Here is a 16,299-nt window from a genome sequence, read left to right on the forward strand (position 1 = left end):
AAACTAAAATGAGAGACGGTTTACTAACCAGGTCTCAACCTATTCAGGTTTCATAAGAATCGATTCAATAATTATTGAGATCCACGTAACGTGTTAGTTGCAATTAAGATTAGCAATTTTTTTTATATTCAATTTCGAACCAGTGAATTTATTTAAATGATAAACAAATGCTCGGCAATTCGCAGATTCTTTACAATAACATCATATTAACTAGCTGTATTCGTATGTGAGATACGGGTATCTACGTAACGAAACAGTTAGTTGCAATTTAGTTTAGTTAAATTTTATATTGTTAATTGCAAAGTTAAATTTGATTTGCTATTTTAAAAGAGTACCGAGAGTTTTTTACGCCGGCTTTTTCTCTCAGCCTACATGCCTACACCCTACACCCTCTGTCTTCTTTGCCGATGAGTAGGGATGCCTACAAATTCAAATTTAATGACGCGGAATAAGTGATACATGTATCTTATGTTCCATAATAAACATATTTTTATTTTATTTTATATTAAATTTTGAACCAGTGAATTTAAAAATGATAAACAAATGCTCGGCTATTCGCAGATTCTTTACTATACATCATGAATAACCTAGCTGTATTCGTATGCAAATCCTGTAAAAACGAACACTGACCTAAATGTTTTCTGAATAACTGAGCTCTCACAGATATCACGGAACAATATTATTTTATTTTTAATCCACTCTGTTTTCGTAGTATTCGCGAGCGTTTCCAAATGAGGGAATTTGCATAAAGAATTTGGTACAGAAATAGAATTTAAATTCTGTGATATTTGAGAATCAAATATCAGAACGAATATTTAAATGTGTTATTTTTTGTTTGAATATTTTATACTGATGCGACTTTTGGAATATATTCTCTATAGGTACATAGACCTATCGCATATCTATATTTTTATTTATTTAATGTACACGTAAAATTATGCATTACAATCGTTAGACCTTTTTAAATAAAAAAAAATTGTTAGGGTTCTCAGCTCTTCCATAACCAACACACTTTTGAGACGTTAGACTGTATAGATTTTTTATTTTTACAATTAACAAATAATGTATTTATCTCATTTATATACGGCATTAGCCGACGCGTAACACACGTCAGTGCATTTAAATACAAGTGTGTGGGTTGTGTGATTGTGTGGGTGCATGTGTGAGAGCGTGAGTTATTAAGTTAATGAGTGGGTGCATGTTTGGTGTGTCAGTGAAGTGTAAGGTGTGTGAGTGTGTAACTAAATGTTAGGTCTTAGTAGCATCTTCTACTCTGCGTAAGATGTGTTCAGCCGCTAGTCTTTTAGTAATGTTTTTAAATTATAGACGACTTAACCGATTCTTTCGTTCGTTTCAACCAGCTGCCCGTTTCCGAATCAATTCTTTTAGGATAAGAAAAGAGCGTAAGTACCAATTTCTAAAAGCCCTGCAACTTCCTCCCGAGCCTGTCCTGTATGTCCATTGCCCACGTACGAGGGTATCACTAAACATCAGAAGGGCGTCCTGCCCATTTGCCCATATAATTACTTCATTTGTGTGAACCAAAACTTGAGCTAGATACGTTAACTGCTAACCAATTAAGAGATTGAAAGTATGCAAAAACGTGTCTCGGCCTAAGAGTAAAATTCTCACCAAATAATAATCGTTTAGCAAAACTTCGACTTAGACACTTTCTCTATGTAAAACTACAATAACAATTGAATATTTATGAAGCGTAACAAAAGTAATTATAAATTCAAAAAAACAGCAAATAGTCTCCGCGGTTTTCAACTCCGTACGCCATGAATTTCCAACTGAATGATACATTCTTTAAACATGTAGATGTGTGTAGGGTTGTCACAAGACAGACATATTCTCATATATATAATGTATTTATTACTAACACACATAACAGTATTTACCATATTCTTTACATAGTAAAAATAACAATTAAAATTGATAAATAATAACATTAAAGCAAATTTAAAAAGTTAAGTCCCTATGGCTGGTAACCTTTAATGCTGGCAGCATTTCCTCGCCGTATTGCAATACTTATTCGTAAATATGATAGAATGTTAACCTAAGATGTACATGTCTATATAATTAAAAAATAATTACAAAATGTGTTGCTGAACGCAAAACCCATTCGAGTATTTTTTTTTAATTCCTTGAACTTTGAAGGTTTTTATGGAGAGAAAAATTGGAAACATTTAATTTATTATTACTTAGGTTTTTATTACGGAAAAGCGAACAGTCTCTAAGCATAGCAAAATGTTCCATATGTTGGTATGTAGCTACTAAAAAGGTAGGCTAAGTAAAAAAATTATATTAACTTATCGCGCGGCTAGTTAAAAATAAATAAAAGGAATTTAAAAAGTTTTTTTAATTACATATTCCTTTTTTACATTTGACGTATTTTTAGTTACTCATTTTAATTAACTAAAAATACACTTGATTGAGCATCATTCGGCAGCGTTCTTAAAAAGTGTGTGCCAAGTTAGTGTTGATTTTGAACGACTATACGCTTAGAGCTGGCAACCCTAGGTGCGTGGTGAAGCGCGTAAGGCCCGCGGGAACGCGGTTACGGGACCCAGTAATTAAACCACAAGATAATTAGGTCAGGCATCTCGTGTCACACTGTACGCGGAATGCTTCACAGGAACGGATTTTGATGTTCAACATATTTTTTTGCCTAACCTGTGGTACTCTGTAAATTTTGATATTAGCTTTACCGATACCCGAAGTTTTTGTATGCATTTTCGAATAAAACAACGCTTAATAGCTGAAGGGCCCAGTTCCAACCTTACTTTATACAAATTGTCTTTTACATAACAACTACATCGTTATCTAGATCAAAGATAGCATAGAATGAATTAGAATAGCTTTTTGTTAAGTTGGAATATAGTAAAAAAAGCGTTATAGTAGGAGAATTACATAAGGTAAGAATTGCTGTGTTAGCCCTAGTGGCTTCAGCGTGCGACTCTCATCCTTGAGGTCGTAGGTTCGATCCCCGATTGCACCAATGGACTTTCTGTCTATGGGCGCGTAAAACATCGTGAGGAAACCGGCTTGCCTTAGAACCAAAAAGTTGACGGCATGCGTCAGGTACAGGAGGCTGATCACCCCCTTGCTTATTAGACGATCATGAGACAGATATAGAAATCTGAGGCCCAGACTGAAAAAGGTTGTAGCGCCACTTATTTTTATTTTCATTGTGTGATTATGTTTGATTAAACTTTTTTTTAAATGCGAACGCTACCTACTGCTTTTGTATGACAATGTTGTTACACAAGCTCTTATAAATAATAAAACATGATTTGCTACTCAATATGTAATATAGTAGTCGTTGCACACGTAGAATTTTGTAAATAATGTTATAAATTCTCGTTTTATTTGTTAAAGAAAGTTTAACTTAAAACCTTCTTTAGTAATTACGTATTATATAACATTGTCCCAATGCAACAAGTACGTTCCTGTGCTCATAATCGTTGTACGAAATCCCTCCACGTATACCTAATGATAAAGGGGCATATGTATAAGGCTGTATAACGCTATTTTTGTAGAACAGGGGGCAAACGGGTTGGAGGCTCATCTGACGTTCAGCCACCCATGGACATCCTCAAAGCCAGAGGGTTCGCGCATTTTAAAGGTGGCGACTGACATTGAATATTCGCTCGATGTGAATATTCGCATGAATATTTGTTCGTTGTGAGCACGCTCACTATAAAATAATAATAAAAGTAAAATAAAATAATAAAAAAGAAATCATCTATATTGGCAACGACGCGACGGAGGCACTAAATGTAAATTTAAAAGCATTTATTTAAAAAAAAACATATCTAATTGACAGCTAACTTTCATGAATGGCACCTGAATACCTTTCAGTTTAGTTAAATGCTCTTCATCAACATGATACATCGATAATCATCAATAAGAAGGTAATGGAAGACACCAGTGAATGTGAAACAATTAAAATAGGAACAAAGGCGACGCCCTGTTTTACAGTTTTCAGATATTTCTTAAGAAATTGAGTTTTACACTCTAACGAAAACAAAATTTATTGAGGGACTTTTATCGTGCTATTTTATCGGTACTTGTCTTTATGGGCGGCGTAAAGCGTTTCACGTCGTGTACTTTTAATAATAGTTGGGAAGATTTTTTTTAAGAAAGGGAATCTCGCTGTTGGCCTGAAGGGTCGGGCGTAACTCTACCTGAAGAACAGTTTTTCTCTCGACTAGCGCAAGGGTGTCCTGCGAGATTCGGACTTCGGCTCGTGCTACGATCAACGATGACAATACTGAGTTCAAGATCTCGAAGATCCCTTTAGGTGGCTGTAAGAGTACATCTTTCATCTTCCAAAAACCTTCCTAATTCTTTATTTTTATTCTAATCAGACAAATACAACGCAAAGGTGATGTGAACTTGAAGAAACTGATAGTGGTTGCTACCACAGAAGGCAAAAGATCACGTGGCCGTTCACCAACCAGATGGACCGATCAAGTGAAAGACTCATCGTCCTCAAAACTGTACACTGTCATAAGAGACGCACTGGACTGATAGTTGGCGTCCACACGCCACTTCGACAAGGCTAAAAACCAACCCAACCCGTTGGTGCGTAAAAGCATCAATTACTACCCCTTCCCGAGAAAAATGGCTCGTAGGAGGCCCCGACACGTTCTAACGGATCCGGATGATGCAATCAAGATAGCTAATGACAAATTAAAAGCCGCCCGCGCAGCCAACAATAATAGTAGTCATAAACAGATTAGGGTAAAAAATCGCCTTCACCGGGGAAGGTGAGGACCTTTACTGCGTACTTCGCGCACTCCAGTGAGCTTCCGCCCTGCCCTTTAGGCGATTGACCGCCCCGCGACGGCCCAAGCCGAGGTTCGAGTCTCACAGGAGACGCCCTTGCGCTAGCCGCGGGAAAGACGCCGATACAGGCCGAGCTATGTTCGCCAAAACAGCCCGAGCTGAGCTGCAAAGGCCCTTAAGGCCAACAGCGAGATTCCATTTAATAAAAAAAAAAACTTGACCGAAACCGGTGGGAATATATAGTCCGCTCCATACGCTCAGACATGAGCTGCCGATTAAAGAGAGAGAATCAGACAAAGACGTGCAAATTTTTTTAACTACACAAATGTAACAATACATAATTTTTAATTAAAAAGTATTGATATTAACTGATATTAAGTTGAATTTAGTTTTATTGTTAGTTGTCAATCAGTATTTTGCAATTAGATGCTATTCAAGAAAAGATTTACTTTTATTATATCCTATGTTTGTCTAATTGCGTAAAAGTAATTAGTGGCGTGTCCAGCAGGCATATAAAAACTTGTGTCCACAGTCCACAGAGCCATAAAAGGGGAATAGTAAAAATATTACCCGGAGATAAACTAAACAGATTTACGGCTAAGAAACGCTCACCAATTACCTTTTTATAGATCGATTGCAATAAAAACCTAAGAACGCATCTAACACCGTAATAAAGTATAACGTGAATATTGACATAAACGTCAAAGTCAAACTGTCAAGGTCACGATTTTATTCATATTCAATATTTTTAAGAATAATTTAATACTAATTTTGCCCTGACTGCCCAGATTTCTCTATATTGTACTTTAAATATTTTGATACTGTACTATACATTGTCTCTTTAATTTAAAATTATCTTAATTTACTAAAGAGTCCAATAACACTACTTACAGTCTCTATTAAGGGGAAGACTCTGTTCTTGTGTAATATTTTCCACTTACCACTGTTTAGAACTTAAGACTAACGTTGACAAAACACTGATTAAACTAAAAAAGTACTTCAAATAAAAAACTAAACGTCAATGAATATTATAGTTTTAGTCTGTGCGTTTCACACAATATTTCGTATTTATCTGTGGCCCATTTTAATTCACTTTCGGTGTGAGATACGCCGTCCAAAAACCTACCACTAAACACATTTATCACTTTCACTTAACTCACACATGATTAGTGACTTATGTGCAAGAAAGTGATTTTGTTAATTGCTGGAAGTTTTAGAGCTGGATTGACTTTTATGTTTGTCTAGTTACGAAACAGGCTTGGTTACTTTCAAAATATATAATAAAATTTGAGACTCGTGAGTCAATAACCCTTTCATATTACCAGCTGGCTTACTTTGACACTTCAATAGAGATTGCGATTTTAATATTCACTAATGTAACCACGAAATGGAAACTTTGCGACATGTTGACATGTTTACTATGAGAAAAATACATCAGGTTTTGTCGATGACTTTAAAAAAATGTTTGTAAGAGATTTCTGTCAATCAGATAATATATAACAAACTACACTTATTTCTTTTCCATTTTGTAAATTTAATTAGGTACTAGCTGCCCCCGAAAACTTCGTTTCGCCTTAATATATAATAATAAAAAATAAGAAAAACGTGTATATTCATTATAACAAACGAAATTTTTAGTTTTTTTTATATCTTTTAATTTTTCTCGATATAAACCGTCATCAGAATAAGGAATAAATTAAAAAAAATACTCGAATTGTTCCAGCCGTCTTCGAGTTTCTCACAGTGATTTTACAACGTCTGATGTTTATCGTTAACGTTCTTATAATTCCAAATTCCATATTCAAATCTAAACTTTAAGAATTTAATAATGTCCACAGACTAACAATGGAATGTAAAAACTTTCTAGATCCAGAGACAATATTTCACGCGACTGAATAAAGATTTTCGCAACAGTTAAACAAAGGCCCACTGCAATTAATTCTCCAACACTGGGATGAAAACTGTATTAAAACATTTCTATACGTTTTGTTTTGGAAGGATGTTTAGATATTGTGTAGAATTGTGTTGCAATTTATTAAATTGTATCGTTGTCTAAAGAACCAAAATTGATACAGAGTGTGCGTTAATTGTGTTTACCTGACACCTATGTACGCTGTACAAGGTACGAATTTTTAACACAACCTGGGAAGAAGCACCATAACCAGTCATAGTACATACGAGTGTCTGCGTTTCATTTAATTAATAAGCTTTGAATTTTCCCGACAGTAGCTATGTGGCTTAGAGTTAACCTCTAGGGCTCTAGCCAAAAATACTGTTAACAAACAATTGAATTTATATAAAAATGGTCATATATCAAAGCTTATGTCATTTCTATATAAAGTATTTTTGGCTAAAAGACTTGTAGTTGTCCAATGGAACAGTTACTGTTTCAGGTACTTGCAAATCTATCAACGAAACAGACGCTGGTCGAAAGACTACAGCGTGCGCCATTGGCGAAAAAAAAAATAACTAAACAGACGCTGAATGCTGGCACTATTTATGTACAAAGGATTACTTATAAAAGTGTAATATTATATCATTAAATACCACGCCAGTAATGATAGGCGTTTTGAAATCAACGGTCGGTATCATCGTTAAATTAATAGCCATATTCTAATGATCCCATGGCAATCAAGGAGTTAATGATTTCGAGCTTATACTTAATATCAGTTAAAAAATATCATATATATTTTAAATCGGTATTGAATTATGATGATTCGCATAGTGAACAGTTAAGTAAGGTGTAGGATTAAAATTAAATCTGCTTCATGATCATTTGTCAATCCAATAGGCAAATAGGTGATCCGCCTCCTATGCCAGACACTCGCCGTCGAGTTTTAGGGTCTAAAGTTTCCTCACGATGTTTTACTTAACCGTTAGCGAATGTTAAATGCGCACAAGGAAAGAAACTCCATTGGTGCACAGCCGGGTATCGCGACCTACGACCTCAGTTACTGCTAAACAAAGTCTAAAGTCTTCCCGCCTCTTTAAATATTTCCTCACATCATCATTCATAATTAGTGTCATAGTTAGATAAAACCCGTAACATTGGCGAATTATGCAGGTAATTCGTGTTCGTACGAAGCACTTGGAACCATTGTGAGTATCTTGTCGCATACGGTGGAGAGATTCATAGAGAACGACAGCAAATATCTACCAGCCCATTAAGAATATCGTGTAAAAATAATAAGTCTTGCTGACTTCGCCGACATTCTTGCAAATTAAAATATTTGCAAGAATAACTATCGAATCGTTGATACTGTTTAAAACTAAGAAGGTTCATAAATTTTTTTTTGTTTATTTTCGACCGATTTTATATAGTATAAAAGCAAAAAAACATAAGCAAAATAAAGGCATTTTATATAATTTTTTTAAATGACTTGCATTTCCGCTTAACATATCATAGTTGCTTATATGCTTTGCCTGTTATGTCATCGATATGTTCTGATAGGCCCTTTTAACTAATAATATTCCAAAGTCTTTCACTAGTTTTATTTGTTTTAGATTTTGTTAATGTATTGTATTTTTTGTTTTCACGCGAACCAGTTATCTTATTAGGTACATTTATTTAAAGTTTATTTTGTTTGTAATATAAAATAGTAGAAATCCCCCCTCTTCACTCGGTGAATTGAATCTTGCCTCTGCTAGTGTATCTTTAATATACAGTTCTGTTTTAAGAGATAAATACACACCTCTGTTTAATTAAGTAATTGATACCGCCAGCGAGTTTTCTTTAACACTTTTTCTTATATTATATTTTCACGCTTTTCTTCCTTCCATAATAAGATAATAGTCATTATACGCGGCATGCACGTCTTAAACATATAACCGGATGATATCGTAATTTCTAAAGAGTAATTTCAAAGGTCCATCTCCATGGAATTGCAATATTGCTATTTTGTCGAGCATCCCAATACATTTCACCGTATTTGAATCAGTTGCGCCCGCGCATCAGCTCTGTTTGCACGTGTATTCGCGTAACGCGTACCTCGCGAAGTGTTCGACAAAAACCTGTGCAGTGATATGGTTTTGTGTTTGATCTGGATTCGTTGTTTGTGACATTGACGACGTAAGTTATATTTAAAATTAATGGTTTCTAATTAAGGTGATATAAAAATCGATATTACTAATTCCCCAAAGAAATTATTAATAACGTCGCGCATTTAAATTATTTAGAAATCGGACGAACGTGCAATGCTTAGATGGGATTTAGCTTTTAGAACGAAAAAAAATCGTGCAAAAAATACAGTGGGACTAATTGATAGGGTCATTACCAAAGTGTTCGAGAGCAATACGAATGGAATAATGGAGCACAAGTTATTCACGATATCTAATACAGGTATCTAATGTTCATGCAAAATGCAACGAATCTCCGTTGCCGAGATTGGCTGCGTGCGCGCACGGTTAGGGCTATGAGATAGGCCAGCTGATTAGGAAAATACAATTCATAAACTAAACGAAACACACTACAAATGTTTTTAAAAGTGTTTTTTATAACACTTAAAATTATTTTATTAATCTTCATCCATAAATTATATAGCACGTCTTAAAGTTTCCCGCTTTTTTCTTAAAATAATTTGTTATAAATAAGAAAAATATTTAATAATTAATGCCTGATATGGCATTCTGGCAATAACTACATATGTTCTTGCTTTTTATAGATTAAAATTTGTTTTTCTAACGATGATGATTATAAGACCGTTTCTTTAAATATTTTTCAATCTTATACAACAATTTTTATATATTTAAAACAAAAGTGGTTTCTAAAAAGTAGATATACAGTTTTACTATAATGTGTGGTAACCCTATCCGAGTATGTTAGTGGCGCGCATGCGTAGTGAGAGTTAGAAGATGTAGCAACGACCTGGAACGCATCAGCTCGAATTAGCGCCCGTAAAGATATTAATATTTTAATAAGTTTCGCGTGCAGGTGAGAGCATAAGGTTTTCCTTGTAGTTTTTTCATATTAATTTTTTATCTAAGATCTTTTTAATTAAATTGGGTAGATATATCTATAAATTTCCGGTTTCCCAAGCATATTTTAAAAATGGGATCTATACGAAAAAATATTTTAGTTAGTTAATGAATGTAGATTTTTCTTAATACACACTGTAAACTGAGGTAAGCAGTTTAAAATGAAACTCAGAATAGTATGTATATTTTGTGTGTTAAATTAAACTCGCTTACTTTTTGTGTCTGTGTGATTGTGTCACAGGATCAAATTCTGCGTGAAGAAACTATTAAAAATGTGAATTTTGAAGAAAAAATACAATTAAAAATTTTAGGGTAATTATGCAATATATATGGCACTCAGAGTATTTTCATTTATTCATTAGTCACGCATACATAGACTCGCAAGTGCGTTGCCGGCCTTTCAAGAAGTGGTACGTTTTTTTCTTGAACGACCCTAAGTCGAATTGGTTCGGAAATACATCAGTGGGCAGCTGATCCACGTAGTGGTGGTGCGCGGCAAAAACTGCCTTAAGAAACGCTCAGTTGTGAAACGACGGTGATACAGATGGTATTTTGTATTCTTCATCTCGTCAGGTGTTGCTACAATAATCTTCAATCTAGTTACAAATTGTTCAGACACTAAAAGTTGCCATAACCAATCAATTTAATCGCAACATAACTGCATTTAATAAATTGTAAGTCAATCATTATACTAATTTGTATGAAATATACAACTCCAAATTACTGTGTACTACTAGCACTACTGACAAGTCATCAATTAAACGAATTACACAGTATAAGATGACAAGATACTAGCTCAGTCATCATCATCGACTTATCTAACGACACACTGTCGTCGGCGAAGCGACGTGTTCACAGATAGCACTATAATTGATTTGTATGGAAAGCAAATTGTAATAAATATAGTTAAAAAAACTATAAAATACGCTTTTAAAGCACATCAAACTAAAAAGTGAAATATAGTAAACTATATTTATTTTCCACTTTTTAGTCCTAGCAGCAATACGTGTTGTCTCAATTTAATCGTATTGCTTTGTGGACTTAAAAAAAATTTCATTGTTTTTTCGAGATATGAAATTATTATATTGTCGCTGATTCTTTATAAGTGTACAAAGTTTGAATTAAAACATACATACAGGTGAAGCTAATATAAAGCGTGTAAAAAGTAAAGAAAAAACATAATATATTTCAAAAATAGGTCTACATAAATTCCTATATTGAAGATATATATTATATGAGTATTTAAGTCGGTAAAAAGAAACAAAACTAGAAGATTTTGTGAAAATTATTTGACTTTGACATATATAATTAAATAATATATCGTGACAATATTTCTTGCGTATATAAAAAGCTCGTAATCTCGTCTATCTTTTTAGCTCGCTATATCCATTTAAACTACAACTTGGTGACATATAATTTACAAAATTAGGTCTTAAAATTCAAAAACTTATTAACTGTAGTGCACTGATAAACAGCAATGATTAATATCAACATAGCTCACACAACTTGCCACAGATGGCGCCATACTTTATGTGTAAATAATAAATCGCGCTAGCATTTTCATTCTTTTCTTACTATATTATGTTAGTTGTATTTAAATTTAAATCGTTAAAATTTGCTATATCTCTTGAAAGGGTGAAAATCGTATAATCGATTTCACCCATATTAATTTGACAGATGACTTACTTAAATTATAAATTATAATCTCAAATAGGGATGAATGGTGATTGTTGTTGGAAAAACATCGATGTCATAATCGAAAGCCCAACATCAGTGTTCGATATTAAATGAAAAATGTTATCCAAATTCCAACATCGGCATCGATGATTTTTGCAATAAGAATTGACATACAGTGAAATGGTGAGAAATTTATTAAGAAACACAACAAATTATTACATGTTTTTTATCAACTGGCTGAAATCTGAATGTAAAGTAATTTTGATAAGGAAGAACCTTTTAATCTATTTATTTGTTGATAAAGAGTAGTGAGAGAAAGAGCGAGCGAGACTAAGAACTACGAAGAAGAACAAGAAAGAGAACCTGGGCGCAAAGAATGAATAGGCGTTCAAAATTTAATATCTCTGATTTGTGGATGCGTTCATATAAGACATAATTTGTTTCGTAAGTTGCATTGGTCGCATTGCATATTTTTCGTATAGGAACATCGATGTTTTTGCTTTCAACATCGATGGTCATCAAGCATCCCTATTCTCAATACAAAATATAGAACTTGCTCTGTGCAGGCTTTTAAGTATTTTGTTACTATTTAAACAATCCTTTGTCAATCAATTTGACGACTCATTGGTCTAGTAACCCTGACTGCGAATCCATGGGTCCCGGGTTCGATCCCCGGCTGAGGCGAACATCGATGTGATGAGCATTTGGTGTTGTTCTTAGGTCTTGGGTGTTTAAATATGTATTTATATGTATATCTATCTATAATATGTATGTATATCCGTTGCCTAGTACCCATAACACAAGCTTCACCAGCTTAGCATGGGACTAGGTCAATTGGTGTGAATTGTCTTTAAAAAAAAAAAAAAACAATCAAATAATTCAAATACCGATAGCCATCCAACCGTTTGCATGCCATTTGCGATCACTCGCTATTAGCAGTTAAAACCAGACGCTTCCATTACCAGGTTTGACCAACTCCAAAAAACCGAAGAACTCCTTATACAAGTCGCGTGCTAGTGACACTGTTTATTATTTGGTCTCTAATCCATTATTTGAAGAAGCCTTCAATAAGCATAAACCTAATGAAGTATGGAAATTAAAACGCTGAAGTATAAAACCCAAAGTTTTTTTATAAATTGTCTCTGTACAAAGACAATTAAACATTTCGATCTAGCCTAACTTAAGACTAATAAATAATGTAAAACTAACCTAATTTACAATTACTAAGTAACGCGTGACCGAATATTTAGATCATAAGTTTAACAATTACTCATAAATGACTTGACTTCTTATTATGACATTTGCATGCCTGTTATTGTATGGCTGATTGTGCGGACTTTTCTTGTTGTTCCATTTTTTATTTTATTTTGTACCACTATCATGGCAAATAAAGGATTTATTATTATTATTAAGAAAGTGTCCAATAACACTACTTACAGGATTATGGGGAAGACACTCTGTTCTTGTGTTCTATTCACTAACCACAGTTTAGCATTTAAGACTTACATGAACTCACACTAATTCCCTAATTGGATTGGTTTTATCCTTTTAATCTTATCACTGGTGTCAAGAAGTTAAATAGCCTCGACATTCACGTGATGGTATTATTCGTGGAAACATCGTACAATAATATGTATTTCCGAACCTCGACTTAGGGTCCTTTAAGAAGAGAGGGTACCAATTCTTAATAGGCCGGCAACGCATTTGCGAGCCATCTGGCAATGTGAGTGACCATGGGCGGCGGTATCACTTAACATCAGGTGAACCTCCTGCCCGTTTACCTCCTATTACTAAAAAAGTCACCATCGTTACCTTGGTTACAAGTAAAATGTTTTGTTAAGTCTGCTAGTATTAAACATGCTCTATTGAAGTGAAGGTACTAGTAATTGATACCATGCACAACTTGATGACAAAATAACGAAAAGTATATGAAAATTGCAGAATATGCTTCGTGTACCACGAATGTATAATTTTCCATTCGGGTTTAAAAAGCGTGTCATCACTTTATATAAACTATAATTTAAATAGACATTAGACTATTCTTATTTTTAATGTTATATTCAATGTGTTTAGTAGAAAAAACTTAAGTTAAATATTATTAATTAGTGTAAATATGACGTATGACAGACATCCCTTGGATCGTAGGTTCGATCACCGGCTGTGCACCAATGGACTTTCTTTCTATGTGCGCATTTAACATTCGCTTGATAAATGAAAACATCGTGAGGAAACCGGCTTGCCTTAGACCCAAAAAGTCGACGGCGTGCGTCAGGCACAGTAGACTGATTAACTTGCCTATAAGATTGACCAAATAATCATAAAACAGAAACAAAATCTGAGGCCCCGACCTAAAAAGGTTGTAGCGCCACAGTTTTATTGTATTTATATATGATGTGTAATTGAATCCAAGCAGCAGTTAATTTAATAATGACTTAATTATTAAGGCTAACTTAGTTCGTCAATATGCTAAACTACAAAAATCATACATAGATAATTTATTTTACGTGCCCTAGGAGCTGTTAATGTAATGCAAAGACCACAGAGCACAAAGCTCGGTGCTTTTCTATCTTCCTCCGCGCTTTGTGCTCTGTGCATTACATTATCTACTTTCCATATAAGTATATATATTTATTTACAAATGGCCAACGCTCGGTACACTCATACAATGGTACGAAAGAAAAATAAAATACAAGATTTAATGTGACTTATATATAACAAATATACAGTATTTAAAATTTTCTTAACTTACATAGTAATAATTGTCTGTCTCCAGTTCAAACAATTTGTATGACAATACTTGGCGATTAAAAAGAGTGGTGGAAAGTTTCTTGCCAGTTCTTCTTACCCGCTCTACGCCCTTGACTTGCGAACTGGTAGTAAATGTAAATTTACGATTAATTTAAATTGACGATTCAAAAGTGTACTTGGTTACCCACTTGAATAAAGATATGTTGAGTTTGAGTTTAATAAAGATAACTATAAAATTCATAAAAATTAAAACAAATTTAAAAAGTTTGATCCCTGTAGTGCCTTTAACGCTGGCAAAATTTCCTCGCTATATTGCGATACTTATTCGATAAACGGGAAAGCACCAGCCCTGCGATTCTGTAACTCACTTCACGAACTCACACAGCGGTTTTCGCATCGGCGGTCGCTCTCAAATCAGTCGTGAAGCAGTCATTTTATGATTTGGCATTCTGAAAAGGTGGGAGCTTGTACTTTATTGTTTATCAGAATGCCAAATCATAAAATGACTGCTTCACGACTGATTTGAGAGCGACCGCCGATGCGAAAACCGCTGTGTGAGTTCGTGAAGTGAGTTACAGAATCGCAGGGCTGCTCTGGGTTCACCGGTACTATCTACCAGGCGTCAACTTAAATCTTTAAATAGCGCCTGTGCACTTGAACCCCACGGCGCAAGAGTCTCTACTCTAAAGGGAACAAAATCGAAGTGAGTATATCCAAAACCAACATTAAATGTTTATGTCGATAGTAGTTACGTATTAAAAACCACTTTCACGCTTTATGTAAACGTCAATAAATTGATAAGTGAAAGAAGATCTTTTATCTTCAACACTATATTGGTAAATAAATGTCGTCGCTTTCTCCGCGTTATATCAATTGGTATTTAATGTACTGATAAGATGACGGCACCAAATTAGGGGGCCTTATCGAAGATGTGACACTGAGAAATGGTTGTACTGAGAATAGCTACGGTATAACGTAAGGCATTTATTTATTTCGTAATCCTTCAATATAAAGTTATAACAAAAAACAATTGGAAAAGATGGAATACGTAATACAAAAAGGTTCATACATTTACAAAAGGAAAAAATCTATAAGTACATTGAACTAAGTAATACCGAATTCGGGTGTGTGTTAGTGCGGGTACGTGAGGGTGTGGATGTGGGGTGTGCTCATTATTATTATTATGTATATAAACACATTAGCAGCTTAATAAGCTGATGCGCGCGTATTTTGAGATTTGGAGAAACTTTACAATCTATTTTTAAAAGAGTACAAAGATGGTGCACTGATTACACTTTCCGGAAGCCGATTTCAGTCGGCCACTACTCGGTTTGGGAGAAAATTCTTTAGGGAATTTGTGTTATATTAAATTGTTAAAGAACTATCCCTCAAATGTGTATTTTCACTTAAAATAAAGAGCTTCTCAATTCCTAGAACATTATAGTGGCCAGTGTGGATTTTATAGGTTTCAATGAAATTTCCTCTTAACCTCCTACTTCCTAAATCAGTAAGGTCAAGTGCTTTCAGACGCTCAATAAAAGAACTGGTTCGGAAATACTTTAGTGGGCAGCTGGTTCCACATAGTGGTGGTACGCGGCAAAAACTGCCTGAAAAATGCTCAGTTGTGGAACGACGGACGTCGAGGTGATACGGGTGGAATTAATATATTGGAAGTAAACGAATTATAGTTATTACTATATTCTTCACTCGTGGTCTAGTTTATTGAATTTAAATATAGCTTTATTGCCAATTGTTCAAGCTCGAATAAGCTCTCCGTTCATACTCTGCCAGTATTCAATTGATTTAAGTAATAATATGGAAAACCTTAGAAAACTTCCAAAACTAATTTCCTTTGGTATGCGGTAAAACAAAAGAGGAATGACGTCTGAGGTTACTAACCCGGTAATTAAAATACAATTACAATGGGTTTCCCGCGCTCTGACAAAAGGTCCAGTTATAATATTTGTCAAAATCACAAGCACCGCTGCCGTTAACTTAAACTACTTGTAATTGAGAGTTTAATAGCGGAAAACATGATAATTTGCACTAACATCTTCTTTTGAATAATTCATTTTATTTTTGTTTAAACCGATTATTTATAGTAAT

General features: G+C 34.3%; 1 protein-coding gene across 3 annotated transcripts in view; it reads left to right on the plus strand.

Annotated features, from left to right (window-relative positions):
* Positions 1 to 8,738: 8,738 nt before the first annotated feature.
* Positions 8,739 to 16,299, plus strand: part of LOC125052581 (serine proteinase stubble) — a 108,332-nt gene continuing 100,771 nt past the window's right edge. For 2 of the 3 annotated variants that reach the window (XM_047653507.1, XM_047653508.1), the window contains exon 1: positions 8,739 to 8,863. The gene's annotated coding sequence lies outside the window, so the exon portion shown is untranslated. The remainder of the gene's footprint in view (positions 8,864 to 16,299) is intronic. The other variant, XM_047653509.1, reaches the window with a different exon arrangement.

Source organism: Pieris napi, chromosome 9 (assembly GCF_905475465.1).
Source record: "Pieris napi chromosome 9, ilPieNapi1.2, whole genome shotgun sequence".
Taxonomy (NCBI): Eukaryota; Metazoa; Arthropoda; class Insecta; order Lepidoptera; family Pieridae; genus Pieris; species Pieris napi.